Below are 17,355 nucleotides of genomic sequence, written 5' to 3' on the forward strand. Positions count from 1 at the left end.
AGATTTCTGTTATTACACAACAAAATTACTCTTAAACCTAAAAGACATTTCAAAAAACAAAGCTAGAACACCACAAACTCCACCCCAAAACACAGGGTAAACTTACTCCAGTGTTCTGAAAAGATCTGAAGGTAATGTATGTCTTTTACTTTGTTTTATATTTTTTATAGGGTAAATGATTTATTGTCTGCTGATACAAAACTTCCGATAATCTACGTATGGTAAATTGTAATTGGAAAATCCCCTTTCTATTTTATCGTTTTGTACTCTTGTTATGAGACAATCAAAATATAAATAATGATTAACATAAAATCATCCAGGTCAACTATTTATTGAATTCATAATACATGCTATTACGTAAGATCTTCAAAACAACGTGTCATAAAATATAAAACTGCTGTATAAAGGATGTACTTAGGTGAGGTTAGGTTAAAAATTAAGAAATTAAGAAATTAAAACTGGTAGAGCATCAATTAAGGATAAAGATAAGCTAAAAATATTGATAGGTCATGGACCTCCTTTTCGAGATATTTGAAATTAAATATGGCGGGAAAAGGATGACTCGGAATTTTTCCTTATATTTGCATTGGTATTATTTAGGTCTCAAAACAAAATCAAGAAAATCAAGAATCTTCTTAAATTTTGGTTACTGACCTTTCATGAGCTATTAAGTCTTATATGAAAAAATAAACGGGTGTTATGGGGCAAAATATTTTACATTGTATTGTATGGAAAAACACAAAGGAGTATGAACATTTGATACAAATTCCAAAACCTCACCTAAGTGCATCCTTAAAAAGCAACATGAGCAACATAATCAGTAGCAAATACGTATTTCCACACTAAACTTGTGAATTTTCGGAAATAATCGACAACAAACTCTTTTGAAAACCAAGCACCTAATACAAACTTTTAAGCAAGGGGTGAGGGAGTACCTCCCGTAATGTAAAAAGATTTCCAAATTTCATAACATCGAATGAACATAAAACAATATCAGTAAAATTGAATATGCCAAAGAGACAACAACCCGACCATAGAAAAAAACAACAGCAGAAGGTCACCAACAGGTCTACATACGTATTAATTGGCTAGTTTGGTGGTGATACGCAAAACTAACAATTCACAATGAACGTTTTTTTTTTGCAGACACCTTTAAGATAAGAAAAGAAAGGGACAGAATATTTTAATACTTTATATGGAAACGTCGAAAATTGGGTCAATGGTTCTCAAACGAGCAGAGAGTATGGTGTTCACGAAACATCGATTTTTACGCCAGGACTCCGAGTGGACGTTGTCAGCCATTTAACTCGTAGTTCCAGGGGAACATTCCTGATTAAATATGCATTATGTGTATGGAAGAGGTGTCGGATAATTCAACTGTACCCCCTGATCTGTAAAACAAATCTTTTGTTAAATATTCAATGAAAAATTTAAAAAAAACAACAACAAACGTGAAATAAATACCGAGAGGGCAACTTATGAGCGTATGTAAAACAAACGACGTTTACAAATTACTACAACTAAAGTCTGAACCTTAAGGGTAAGCGCAAGTTCTTCAAAAGTCAGCAGTTATTATAGCTGTGACAAAATATTTTATCTTAGACAACAGGCTTTTAATTGTGTGCGGTAGAGGTATGTCTTCTACAAAGTACTCATCAATGACTCTTGAATAAAAAAGTAAAAGTCCACATCAAGTAAAAAGTGCAAGAGCATTGGGGACTCATTATTGCCAGATACAACTATGTAATCTATTCCTGGTGTGGTAAAATCCTTTGTACTTCGAACAATTTATAAATATGACCATAGCAATGATTTTGTATGTAAACACATAGTTGATAAAAGAGGGACGAAAGATACCAAAGGGACAGTCAAACTCATAAATCTAAAACAAACTGACAACTCCATGGCTAAAAATGAAAAAGACAAACAGAAAAACAATAGTACACACGACACAACATAGAAAACTAAAGAATAAACAACACGAACCCCACCAAAAACTAGGGGTGATCTCAGGTGCTCCGGAAGGGTAAGCAGATCCTGCTCCACATGTGGCACGTGTGTGATAAGATAAGAATGTTATTATCAATATCATAATACATGATTTGCATTTGCTTATGTTGTTCATACTGTAAAAAGTTTTATATTACATGAAGAAAACTTTCCTGGAATCTATCGACATTAATATTATACAGGAAAGTCCTCTTTTTTTTCCTATTCGTGTATTCTTGTAATGAACCAGTTATGAAACATCAGTTTACATAAATCGCTAAGTTGAAATATTTAATGGTCCCAATCCAGTGGCGGATCCAGGGAGGGGGGGGGGGGGTTTCGGGGGGTAAGAACCCCCCTTTTTTTGCCGATCAATGCACTTGAATGGGGACATATAGTTGGCACCCCCCCCCCCCTTTCTAAAATGGCTGGATCCGCCACTGCAATCTACATCTGTTTTTACGCACATAAGATCTATAAAACAATAACATATCAAAGTATCAAATTAAATAACATATTTTTATAACACACACTTTAGAAGTCATTTATGTAGAAAGAAAAATGATTATGAGATACACACACATGAACAGTTGGTTTAATCCAAATAATTAGGAAGGTTATTTCAAATTTTTGCTGTGACGCCTTTATCGACGATCGATATAAGGCGTCAAAGAAAAAACATATAATAGCCTTTCAAGACGTCATAATTATTTGGACTACAGTCGGTTATGATTAAGTAATAAATCGAAACCCCGAAAAAATTCCGATCTAAATCAAAATAAGACTTACATGTACTCAATTGCCTTATATTTTGAAGATTCCGAGAAAGTTTCTATGAATTCAGATTAATTTAGTGTTTAACAAAGAGACGCGAATACACAAGTCATGCAAATATAAAAACAACTTATCGATTGAATATTGATACATGATAGTCAATGAAAACAATGAACAGTCCCATTTTGCTTTAAAAAAACCAACAACAACAAATACTGGTTTCTTTAATAATAACTTTTAATAAATTTAGTCCTTTGGATGGTTGGTAATTAAAGGTTGGTAATTAAAGTTGATTTCCTCCATATTAAATCGTTCAATTAAAGCAGGTACTTAGTAATGGATAACACTTTTTATATCATGTTAAACTTCATTCTGTAAATAAATGACCTTTGCCCATGAGGTCAAGTGTGTGTGATGCTTTTATTTTTAAGTGTCAAAAATTAATAATATTTCTCATGTTTATAGTTCACTACAACAACACGATAATATAAGTCTCTGGGATTAACCAATATAAAACTGATAATAGTTCCTGTCAGTAGTGCAACCCCATTAGAGGAGTATCCGGGTAATTCAAACTATTATATTTTGATGATTTGAATCGATATACAAATAAGGATGTGTTTGGTTTGTAACATCTGGTTCAATCTAGTTAAAATGATCTTTACCATGCATATTAAGCTTAAACAAATAGATATTATAATTGCAAAGTTAAATTGCACCTGTAGAATAATCTGCTGATTTATAGATCTAACATATTGATGCACTGCAATATACCTTATTTGATTTTAAATGCAGACTGTGTTCCAAATGATAAGTTGTAAATCATTTGATTTATCTGCAGAAATAATGTTTCTTAATAAAAGAAAATGTTATCAATGTGTCTGATTTCATTGATGATACAAAATTTTTAATCCCTTTTTCCAGTCGACATCTTCCTTGCTTGCTTATCCTTCTCGTATAGTCATTACACATGTATGTTGGTCCTAAAATATTTGTCACTGGACGTCAAGCAAACAACAATGACTCCATCGTCATCACCAGGTATGCAATATGTGCCACCAGGCTTAAAACAAACAACAATGAATCAATGTGTTCGTCAATCTAACCTTATTTGTATTTAAATGATTTAGGACAAACCTATATGATGTTAATTATTGTTGACGGTTAAAACAAGCTAGATTAAAATTTGAACTTTTTTAAATTTAAATTATTTGATCCAGTCAACAATGATTCGTTTGATTCGTTTGTCGTAAAACATTTCGATTTTGTCAAATGTTTGTTTCCATATTTGTTATGTATGCAATTCAACGCTTTAGATGGTAAACACATAAACATAATTATATTGCTTATGCTAGTATGCGTTTTACAGTGTGCAATACTGTGTGTTTGTTTCTCTGTATCGTCTAGAGGTATAGGGAAAGGGTTGAGATATCAAAACACATGTTTAACCCCACAGCAGTTTTGCGCCTGTCCTGAATCAGTAGCTTCTGTCCTTTAATAGTCTTGTATGCTTTTAATTTTAGTTTCTTTTATACATTAAGAGTCCATCCGAAGCACGTCTCTGGGTACGTGATTCTATCGCTGTATTGAAGACCCATTGTGACCTTCTGCTGTTTTTTTTGCTGTTTTTTCAGTTTGATGTCTCTTTGACACATTCCCCATTTCCATTCTTAAATTTTTTTTTTTCTCTTCTGTATAATTATTGATCCTTGCAAGGTAAAAAATAGAAAACCAAAATATTTTTGTTTGGCAAAATGCTCATGAAATATGCCATACAGTAGTTTGTACTTCAGGTATCTAAGACATTTGTGCTTTCGTTTCTTAGACTTTACAACTTGATGACAACGATATAATATGCACCGATAACAACTTTGACATAATATTACAAGTAAACTGTGAAAGGGACTTTAAAAAAAGTTTATAGTTAGTCCTTGGGAAAAACAAACAAACTACAAAAGTTAATGCTGTTGGATATTTTGTACTGTGGTACTAAAAGCAAGAAAGAAATAACTTTATCTAATTATTATTAAACAGACCTGTGGTAAAATAGGAGGACTATTTTTTTTTTTAAAGTGAAATAATGAAATATATACATGTCGAAGTATTTTACGACAAACGAATCATTGTTGACTGGATCAAATAATTTAAATTAAAAAAAGTTCAAATTTTAATCTAGCTTGTTTTTTCCGTGTTAAATTATGAAATATATACATATTACAAACGTGTTTTTGTAAAGATTCAAACTGTGAACTATGACTACTAGTATTAGATAAAACTTAAACGACTGTTTCATTCACAACGAAATTTTAATTCTATCACAAGGGAATGAAACAAAATACAAACAGATTTTAAAACAGACGATTGAACATGCACTTGAAACGTCTACGATATAAGATTCATGGATTATAACAATATCTCGTTCTATTCTCTTCGCGTCGATACGAAACTCAAAATAACATTGTCTATTCATGATAGACGTTCTAAACAAAAAATCGGTAAACAAATGTAATAGAATTGATCAAAAGAAAAAATTTCAAGCTTAGCCTGTCAGTTAGTCATAAAATAACATTTATATTGAAAGCAGAAAAGCAAACCATCTTTATCTGATAAGGATTTAGAAGAACTAGACGTGTGTTAGAAAAGATGCAAACAAAACAACCATTTCATTTTTAAAGCTATTGAGATTGTTTAGTCTCATTTTATATAAACAGAACTACGTGAATAAATATATCCATGGAAAAATAAACTGAGAATAGCTATCAGATTAGATGTTAGTTTGTAAAATGTAATTTATTCTTAAAATTAATGATCACATTAAAGGATTTTACTTTGAATATATTTTCATTAGGTACATTATCTCAACTTTTTGGGAAAAGACATCAATTGCCAAGGAAACATTCTAACACTAAAAATGTTCAAGAATTTTTTAGAAATTTTTAGTTCTCGTCTTTGTCAAATCTACTATCAACTACAACAACTTTTTCTTTGGTGCTTTTGTAGGTTTGTTGATATTTTTTAGTTAGAGCTGGTGTATGTTTATGATGTATGTGTACACCGTTTTAGATTTTGAGTCCCAGTTATTGTCACTTTAACCTCTAAGATCCGTTGAGATTTCTCGCCTAATTATGTCTAACTAACGAAAATTATAAACAACTGCCATACAAGTGGTAGGTTAAGCAAGCTTAATAAATAGGTTTAACCCACAATATTTCTTTGGAAAATTCCTGTAAGAAGTTAGGAATACGACAGTTGTTTCCAATCGCACTGTTGGTTAAGAGTATCTGATATTTTGTCAGTGTGTGTATGGACTTACCCTATTTGAATTTACCTTGGATTGTGATGCTTTTTCTATACTCTTGAAATACGACTGAACTCAATATACAATCGACTCATGACATTCGTATATGTAATCACTTCTGGTGTCAACTATGACAATATCTAAAATTACTTTATCAAAAGGCATGTAGAAAACCAAAGCTAGAACGCTACGAAACCCACCAAAAACCAAAGTAAACTCACTCATGTGCTATTGAAGGATCTGGAGGTTTATATGTGTCATTTAATAATAATATCACGATACATTGCTTTTATACTGTTTTTAGGGTATATGATTTGTAATCTGCTGATACAAAACTTAATTTAACTTAGATTTAAATCATCTAGGTTAACTATTTATTGAATTAATAATACTTTCTTACTACAATGTATTACGTAAGATCTTCAAAACAACGTGTCATATAATATAAAACTGCTGTAATAAATAACAACATGAACAACATAAACAGAAGCAAATGCATATTTCCACATTAAACTTGTTGTGTCTTCGGAAATAATCGAAAACAAACTGTTTTGAAAACCAAGCACCTAGTACAAACTTTTAAGCATGGGGTGAGGGAATATCTCCCGTAATATAATTCAAAAAGAATTAAAAAATTTATAACACCAAACGAACATAAAACAATATCAGTAGATGCATACATTCTGGCTAGTTGGGTGGTGATACGCTCGAAACAAATTCACCATGAGCTTTTTTTGCAGATACCTTAAAGATTAGAAAAGAAAGGGACAGAATATCTTATTACCTCATATGGAAACGTCGAAGAATTGTGGCAATGGTTTTCAAAGGTTCAGAGAGTATGGTGTTCACGAAACATCGTTTTTGCGCCAGGACTCCGAGTGGACTTTGCCAGCCATTTAATCCTAGTTCGAGAACATACCTGTTAATCTATTCATCATTTGCATAGAAGAGGTGTCGATTAGTTCAACTGTACCCAATGATCTGTAAAACGAATTGTTTGTTCAATAATCAATTGAAGTTTGAAACAAAGTTTAAAAAAAACAACAAAAAAACGTGAAATAAATACCGAGAGGGCAACATATGAACGTAAGTGAAACAAAAACGACGTTCACAAATTTCTACAATTCCAGTCTGCACCTTAAGAGAAAGTGCAAGTTCTTTCAAATGTAAGCAGTTACTGTGGCTGTGACAAAATAGTTTATCAAAGATACCAGGCTTGCTATTATGTGCGGCAGAGGTATTTCCTCTACAAAGTGCTCGTCAGTGATTCTCGAATAAAAAAAAAGTAAAAGTCCAGATCAAATACAACGTTTACGAGCATTGGGGACTCATAATTTAAAAAGGTTTTGCCAGATACAACTAATGTAATCTATTCCCGATGTGGAAAAGTCCTACGTACTTCGAACGATTTATAAATATAACCATATCAATGATATACCATTTCAACACATAGTTAAATCAAATCAAATCAAATCAATTTATTGGTGTAAAATCCAAATATTGGATTGTTACAAAGACAAAGATGACAATCATTACACACATACAATATTTAAATTTAAACAACATTCATATTTTATAAGACTATGATTAGATGTTTTTGGAGAAGGTGATACTTTTGCAAATTTGAAAGTACAATTACAAAAATTTATAATGCAATTGTTATAAAATATATCAAAACAAATACTATAAAAAAAACATAAAATAGTCATCGATGTTGTGATGTTATACTATTGTTTCAGAAAAAGGTAGTAGGTTTGGTACCATTAAAACGATTAATCCCGCTGCAAATGTTTGCACCTATCCTAAGTTAGGAATAGGATGTACAGTAGTTGTCGTTTGTTTATGTAATTTATACGTGTTTCTCGTTTCTCGTTTTTTTGATGGATAAGACCGTTGGTTTTCCCGTTTGAATGGTTTTACACTAGTAATTGTAGGGCCCTTTATAGCTTGTTGTTCGGTGTGAGCCAAGGCTCCGTGTTGAAGGCCGTATACTGAACTATAATGGTTTACTTTTATCAATTGTTATTTGGATGGAGAGTTGTCTCATTGGCACTCATACTATATCTTCCTATTTCTAATAACTTTGTTACATCACTGGTTTTTCTTATCAGCTAGGCTATTTCGTAAAACATTTACGGTGTCTTCCCTGTTCAATATTTAGATAACTATTACTTATTCTTATTTTTATAAAATTTGATATCATGTATCTATCTAAATCTATTAATAACAAAATTATAGTTGATAAGATTAGAATGTTATTATCAATATCATAATACATTATTTGCATTTGCTTATGTTGTTCTACAATAAATAATGTTATATGATATTAAGTAAACTTTCTTGGAATCTATCGACATTAACATAACACAGGGAAGTCCACTATTATTTTCCTAATTTGATATTCTGGTAAATAACCCATTAGAAAAGTCTTCATAAATCTCGTTTTTATTTATCTAATGGTCTTGATATGTGTCTGTTGTTAAAAATGTTATTCAAAGAAAAACAAATGTACTGTTTCAGCTGGTAATCACTAGTACTTAAAACTATTCAATATCATGCTATTGTTTGTAGTTTTTAATTATTTCCTCATATTGAATCGCAAATTAATCAGGTATTTAGCAATGGATAACACTTAACTGCATTCTGATTATTTTGATATTTTTGTTTAATGGATTTTGAGCATGAGGTTAAGTGTGTATTTTTTTTTATATTTTTTTTTGGGGTTTTGAAAATTATTAATGTTATAGTTTTAAAAAATTTCACTATTACAACACGATAAGATGAGTTTCTATGAACTGCTAACAGAAAACTAATAAATGATCCTGTCGGAAGTGCAGACATGTATCCGGGAAATACAAAACAATATAAATTATCTAATTGATTCAAATCGATATACAAAATAAGGATGTGTTTGGTTTGTAACATCTGGTTTATTCTAGTTAAAATGATCTGTACCATGCAAAAACTTTAGTAAATACATTTTGCAACTGCAAAGCCAAATTGCATTAATTTTGTAGAATCATTGGTTGATTTACGGATCTAACATACAGATGCACTGCAATATAATGTGAAAGCAGACTGTCTTCTAAATGATAAGGAGAAAATCAGACAATACTAGTAAAAGTATATCAACGAAATTGCATAAACTGTTAAAGGAAGGGATGGAGATATAACAAGGATAAACATTGAAGAAAGACAACGGTACAGCTAATGAAAATCGACGAAAGGACAAAAAAATTAAGTAACAAAACTACCGAACACGACTTTCAAACGATTTCACAAAGAAAACTAAGACTAATAACCCGAAATCCACGAAAAGACAGACTTAACGCACTCGAGTGTTCTGGAAAAAGTCCACAGGTTATGTGCTACATCATTGATATCATTAGAAATTGTCTTTTATTTTGTTTTATAATTTGCAAGGGGGTAAATGGTTTATAATCTGCTGATACAAAACTTCCGACTATCTACGTATGATAAATAGATATTGGAAAATCCACTTTCCCTTTTTGCATTTTGTAATCTCGTAATGATATTATCAAAATATAAATATTGACATAAATCACCCAGATCAAGTGTTTAATCAATTGGTATCATCTCTGTGTTATTACGTAAGATCTTTAAAACAGCATGTCATACTGAGATGTCATATAATACAAAAATACTGTATTAAATAATAACATGAACAAAGCAAAATAAACAAAATTAAATGCACATTTCTCCATTAAATTAATGTCTAATCAGCATTGATCGAGGATAGTATTGTTTTTAAACCCCAGACCTAATTATACGAAAGCCTCTTAGGGTCACAAAAAATATATTTATCGCGTAATTACGAGATAACTATCGCAAAATTACAGGAAATCTATCTCGTAATTACGAAATAAAATTACATATATACATAGATATACAGATCATGATTACCCTTCCGGGGCACCTGATGAAACACCCGTCTTTATTAGCTCACCTGAACCAAAGGGTCAAGTGATCTTTTCTCATCACTTTACTTCGTCGTCCGTCGTCGTCCGTTAACTTTTACAAAAATCTTCTCCTCTTAATCATTCTAAGGTTTCTAGTTTAAAAATGTACCCAAAGACCCCGCCCACCAACCAAGATGGCCACCATAGCTAAAAATAGAATATTGGGGGTAAAATGTAGTTTAAGGTTTATATCTCTGAAACTAAAGCCTTTAGATCAATTATGACAGGGTAAAAGTTTTAAGACGAATCAGACTTCCCGTTGTTAAGATGCTTCCCCTGAATGGTACTTTTAATGATTTTTTTCAGTTTTTTGTTATTTTCTTGAATATTATAATAGATAGATATAAACTGTGGCAGCAAAAATGTTCAGTCGAGTAAGATCTACAAATAAGTCAAATGACCAAAGTTGCCAATTAAGCCCTTAAGAAGTTATTGCCCTTTAACGACATTTCTGCAATTAAAGTAAATTTTCACTATTTCTCGTAATTTTTTGTAATCTTTTACAAAAATCTCCTCTTAATCTACTTGACCAAATGATTTTTTATCTCGTGTTTACGAGATAGTTTTCTCGTAATTACTCGACAATTATCTAGTAATTACGAGATGAATAAAAAAAATGTGACCCCATAAGGCTTTTGTATTATATAAACATCGATGAACTAAACAAAAACAAACAAAAAAACAGAAAGACCAAAAGTAAAATGATGTACCTCCCTTTATTTTAAATGGTCCTAAATTTAGAAATTGTATAAGCCGCAAATATTGATAAAACAATAGACAAATGTCCATGCCAGTCAAATTATCAGTACTAGATACAGTCTAGCGTTAAAATTTTTCTCGATACCTTAAAAATAACGGAAGAAAGAGGCAGAATTTTTGGTTTAAAAAAGGCTTCATAAGGAAACATAATAGAGAATTCGCAATGGTTCTTAAATTTGCCGTATGGATAGTGTTAACAGAGCATCGGAGTAAACGTCTACACTCAAGCGGACGTTGTCAGCCATTTAGCCCGATAACATAACTAGTAACCTTCACATTGGAGATGTATTGGGAAATACAATTTAACGCCATAATCATATGTAAAACAAACCGCTTGCTCAAATGTCATTTAAGTTTGGAACAATTTGGGTCAAGGTACCAAGCGGATAACTTAAAAGCAGACAACATTGTTATTAAATGACGACGTAAAGACGAAAAAAAGTCCAATATATTCTACGCAAAAAACTAACGTCTGAAGCCTAAAAACCACTAAAAGTAAACTCAAATTCTCCAAAGGTCAGCGGTGACTGTATGTGTATAAAATAATTTATCAAAGATACCAGGCTAATAAGTGTGTTATAGAGGCGTTTTGTCTACAAGTCTCATAAAAAAGGAAAAGTTTATATCAAGTACGAACTTTAAGACCTAGAGGACACACAATTCAAAACGGTTTTGCCAGATACAGCTATTGTTATCTATTCCTGGTGTGGGGAAATCCTATGTACTTCGAACACTTAATTTATTAACATAACCATATCATAATAGTTCATGTCATCACATAATAAGTGTTGATAAGATAATAATATTATATAAATTATCTTTGATAACTATATATGAACTTGTTTTATGATGTAAATATTCGTGGAATATATGTACAATAAAACAATATAATGAGGAGTCCTCTATTATCTTCATTATTTTGTAATCTGGTAATAAATAAACTCATCATAGATATCAGGACTAATATTTTATATTAACGCCAGACGTGCGTTTCGTCTGTCTACTATAGACTCATCAGTGACGCTCGAATAAAAAAATGTTTAAAAGGCCAAATAAAGTATATGAAGTTGAAGATAAACCAGTTATGAAATATCAGTTAACATAAATCGCAAAGTTGAAATATTTAATGATCCTGATCTGCATCTGTTGTTACGCACGTTAGTTCTCTAACGCAACACCAAAGTATCAAACTACAATAACATATTTTTATAATGCACACTTAATGAACTGCAGAGACTACAATCCAACAAAAGTGTAATAATCAGCCCTAGCCTACTAATGGGTCCTCAAAACATCAATAAATTCCGCAATCCCTTATATAAAGTCATAAATAATATTTTTGTAAGAATACTTTTAATAATTGTTAACTTGGTAAGCAATATGTACCAAGGTATTTATCTCGTGTAACTAATACAGGTGTTTTATGGTCACCATATTCTCATTGAAACTCAAGAAATTTTCTGAGTTCGAAGTGCTTCAAACATGTATTTAATATTATCTTTACAAAAAAAACGCACGCTCTTGTCGCGTGTGAAGTCTTTAAATGTTACACGTTATATTACATAAGCAACACGACGGGTGCCACATGAGGAGCAGGATCTGCTCACCCTTCCGGAGCACCTGAGACCACCCCTAGTTTTTGGTGGGGTTCTTGTTGTTTATTGTTTGGTTTTCTAAGTTGTGTCATGTGTACTATTGTTTGTCTGTTTGACTTTATCATTTTAAGCCATGGCGTTGTCAGTTTGTTTTAGATTTATTAGTTTGACTGTCCTTTTGGTATCGTTCGTCCCTCTTTTACATTGAAAAAACAATGTTTTCTGTTTCAGTTTCAGGTGGAGGCGAAGATGGCGTACCCCTTTTTAGAATGGAAACTATATCATACAATCGTCAAGGTTCTTTTTACAATGCAACACTATTTTTGCGAATATAATATTTATTTATCTCAGCTGACGAATGGTACATAATGTGTTTTTACATGTCTGAACCAAATGTTACAAATCAAACACGTCCTTATTTATGAATAAATTTGAATGTCTACCATATATAAATTTGTAATCTTGGATATTTATCTGGTGGGTTTGTATTAGTGACAGTTGTAGTTGTTTGAAAAATACATATTATAGGACGAAATAAAGGACGCTGTTTATACAGCGGTATTCTACTGTTGCCTTTATTTGACAATAATGTCTTACGTGTTATTATGGCTAATAAAAAAGTAAAAGTCCAGAGCAAGTACAAAGTTTAAGAGCATTTGGGACTCATAGTTTGAAAAGGTATTGATAGATACAACTAATTTTATCTATTTCTGGTGTTTAAAATCCATTTTAGCTCGACCAATTTAAACCTAATTTAATGCTATTATTGGTAAACACACAGTTGATAAAATTAGAATGGTGTTACCAGTTTGTGCTGTATAACTCAAATTTTCCTGAAATCTATGCTAATAAAATAAAACTGAGAAGACCCCTTTTATTTTAATAATTTCATATCCTGGTATTAAAATATAGCAGTTTACGCGAATCGCGAAGGTGAAAAATGTAATGGAATTGATCTGCGTCTGTTGTTACGTAGGATCTTTACAACAACAACATGTCAAAATTTTTACCTTTAATAAGACAATTTGAGTCAAATCTGTGTACAACATAATTATATGAGATGCAAAGCTCATTAAATGATATCTATTATTATTCCCTTACACGGTTATTCATTATTTGGTAATGGAAAACCAGAAAAATACTTCAGTTTTAAAAAAAATAAGAGGAACTTAATGGCAGTATATGTTGAAAAGTTTGAGAATGTTTTTTTTTGAATTCTGATTTGTGTTTAACAAGGAGAGTAGGTACATGTGTGAATAATGTAAACAATTTATCGATTTAATTACAATGCATGATACTTAATGCAAACAATAGGAGGTCCCATTCTCCAAACTAAAGAAAAATAAATGTATCATTTCCGCTGATTTTAATTTTAAACATGTCAATACGATGTGATTGTTTTTGTATTTTCAGTTGATTTTCCTCAAACTTGATCTCTCAAAGAAAGCAGTACTTAGAAATGGATTACACTTAAGATCACCGTTAAACTTCACTCTATACAGTGGGATATAACTTACGTATAAACGAATTTTGTGCATGAGGTCAAGTGTGTATAATCTTTTCTAATCTTTTTTAAGTTTCGAAAATTAATAATATGTATTGTTAAAATGTCACGACAACAACACGATAAGATGAGTATCTGGGAAGTACCAATACAAATTGATAATAGTTCCTGTCAGTAGTGCAACACCATCAGATAAGTATCCGGGAAATACAAAATAATATATATTTATTGGTTCAAATTGAAATTCAAATAAGGATGTATTTGGTTTGTCACATCTGGTTCAATCTAGTTAAAATGATATGTACAATGTATAAGCTTAAATAATTAGATAATATAATTGCAATTATTTTAAATTGCACTGAGTCGTATAATAATCTGTTGATTTATGGATCTAACATGCAGATGCACTCCAATCTGATTTCTTTGATTGTGAAAGTAGACTGTCTTCTAAATGATCAGAAGAGAAATCATTGATTTATCTGCAGAAATAATGTTTAATGAGACGAATATCGACGTCATCAATGTGTCTTGTTTCAAAGACATAAAAGGAAACAGGGAATGTGACAAAGAGACCACAACTTAGCCAAAGAGTACCGTATAACACCAGTGGGTTGTCAATGCAGCACGAATACCCTGCAACCTGAACCACGTTGGCCCATAAACAATATATAAACTGCTTCCAAAATACACCAAATCGTGTTTAAATTTAGCATACCTCTACACTAAAGGATTTTTGCTGCTCAGTTTCAAAATAAATAACTTTTCATAAAACTAGTATGTATTGATAGAGAATAAATTGAGGAATCAAGAAAGCAAAAACAATATAGGGGTCAATGTGGTTGTTTTCGAGATATTAGCCATTGGAATTTCGGCGGGAAATGTTCTCTCTTGATTTTTCTTAGATTTATCATAAACCAGTTAAAGTTCTTAAATACTATAAAAAAATAAATAAAATTTTATAAGACTTTTTACATATGACTTATATTTATACATGTACAAGATTTATAAAAAGAAAAATGGGGGTTCATTGGCAATTTTGTTTAAACCAGAGGATTCCGAAAATCTGACAAAAATTCCAAAACATGACAAGCAGACATCCTTAAGATCAATTAGTAGTTTAGACGTATCTAGATCATTGAAGGTTTCTAATCCGGTGTCTGGATATATAAATACCAGTTTTAAATATAAATTCGTGTTGTTCGATCTTTCGTTTTCTATGTAATTATTTTTTTAATTAGTTTGTGTTTTCGTTGTCTCTTTTCATATAACAGCATTGTCAGTTTCTCTCGACTTGTGAGTTTTAAATGTACCCTTGTCTTCCGCTTCTTATATACTACTGTGTATTCATTATTGGGTACGAATTTTCGTGGAATTCGTGAGTACAGGTAAAGCACCAAATTATGTGTTCAACGAATGACAATTTTTTTAAAGGCTTGTATGCAGACATCGGCAAAACCACTAAATTAAATATCAACGAGCATACAAATTTTTTCTTATCTACGAAAATTAGTACCCACGACAATAAATGAGTCAATGTATGATATTAGAGTGTGGCATATCCAAAATTTATGATGTTTTGTACTTTCTGAGGTGACATAATGAAGGTGAAATTTTAAAACGAATTTTCATTCATTTTATAAATTTCAGTTTCAGATCCTTGAACGATAAAATTAGACATCAAGTCAAGTATTTTATATTGTTTAGACCCTTCATGGTTACATGCATGTTTCTTTATACCGGTATATGGGGGTCTGATACAAGTGCCTGTGTTTCTGAATCTGAATTTTGATATTAGGTACTGTAGTACTTAGAATAAAGATTATCTAATCGATGTGAAAGCTAAATAACACAGAGTTTTATGGGAACACTTACAGCTCAATATAAGTATAGCATTAATCTCTTTTTTTATATAAAGGTAATAAATACGACTTTTATAAGAATGATTTCGAATTACTGGTAAATTGGTGAACAACGATGATCCGCGATTAAAAAATAGTATTTGATATCAACTGTCAGGAAGTGTGCACGTTCTTGTCGCATGTGATATGGTTTCAATTTTAAAAATTATTTACATTATGAAGGTTATATTTTCTGTGGTAGATTCAGGGGGGGCAAAAAGGGGAATGGGGAAAATATCAACAAAATCGTAAAATTGCTCGACATGCTAGGATGTTATTCCTCCGTTTTATGGCATTATACCCGTTTTCAAAAACCCTGGATTTGCCCGTAATAACTACTTCTAAAGTAAGGCATGTGCAAGACCTTTTTAACCTGATAATGATAGTTCGGTGTGATATTCTGAGAAGCTGTACATATTTAAACTTGTCAACCTTTATAATGTATTTGAAGTCATTGATTTATTAGGCGAGTGACTTATTTCAAAATGACGCTTAGTTAACGACTTTAATGCACCCACCTAACACACGGCTGTATTATATATCATTCGAAAGCTGATAATCTGTACTTTCTGTTTTGCCCGGTCGTAAAAAAATCGTACGGTGCATTTTCTGTTAAATCAAGGTCAAAGGTCATGAAAAAAAAAATTATTATTGTACCCTAAAATTTTTCAAAAGATCATATGAACTTTATGGAACATGATACATAATTTCCAAATCAAACAAAAAATAAGAAATTCGATGCGCAAAATTTCCCGAAAATTTAAATTTATCACAAATCCTAAAAAAATGAAAAAAATTTCAAAAAGCAAAATATAGCTTGGGGAATCGATATTTGTATATCTGTTGACTCTTGTATTTCCAATTTCAATGGAAAATACGAGTCTAACATTGTCAAAAATTTTGAACTCTTTAGTGTGATGACATCATCTATATAGTGGAAAGTGAAGTTTCAAGATAATGATAGCTTCTTTTCAGTCGTGATCAGAAAATCTTGCATGAAGTCATCCTTGTATGAAAAATGAACTAGTCATTCAAGCTATTCAGGAAGTCTAGTTGTAACTAGAATCTTTGCGTATAAATGGATATTTATTTCAAAATTATTCTTATTTTATGATTAATACATGTAAACAATGAACAACGCAATTCAAGCAATCAAGAAATCAAGTATCATTTATAATGTGTTTACTAGTTTTTTTAAATTCTTTGAAATTTCAATTTTCATCAATTTATTTTTATTTATTTTGGTCTAAATTTTCAATTCACATAAAATAAATAAAAAGGTCTTTTTACTACATTATTGATAATGAAGCTACAAATCAAACAATTAGAAAAGTAAAAATTTCTTTATTTCAGACTGGTAGTTACAATGCAGATTGCAATCTCTTAGTTTCACCCCCTTTATTTCAAGCAATAATACGATTCGCGCACATATTTTTTTACTCTAAATTTTTCAGATTCTTAAGAATTTGTTTATTAAATCTTACATTAACCACATACAATGTTTAAATAGGAAGACATTCTTAAAAGCAGTGATTTCGCAGATGGCGGTATTTTGGGC

The sequence above is a fragment of the Mytilus galloprovincialis genome, chromosome 14, assembly GCF_965363235.1.
Source record: "Mytilus galloprovincialis chromosome 14, xbMytGall1.hap1.1, whole genome shotgun sequence".
NCBI lineage: Eukaryota > Metazoa > Mollusca > Bivalvia > Mytilida > Mytilidae > Mytilus > Mytilus galloprovincialis.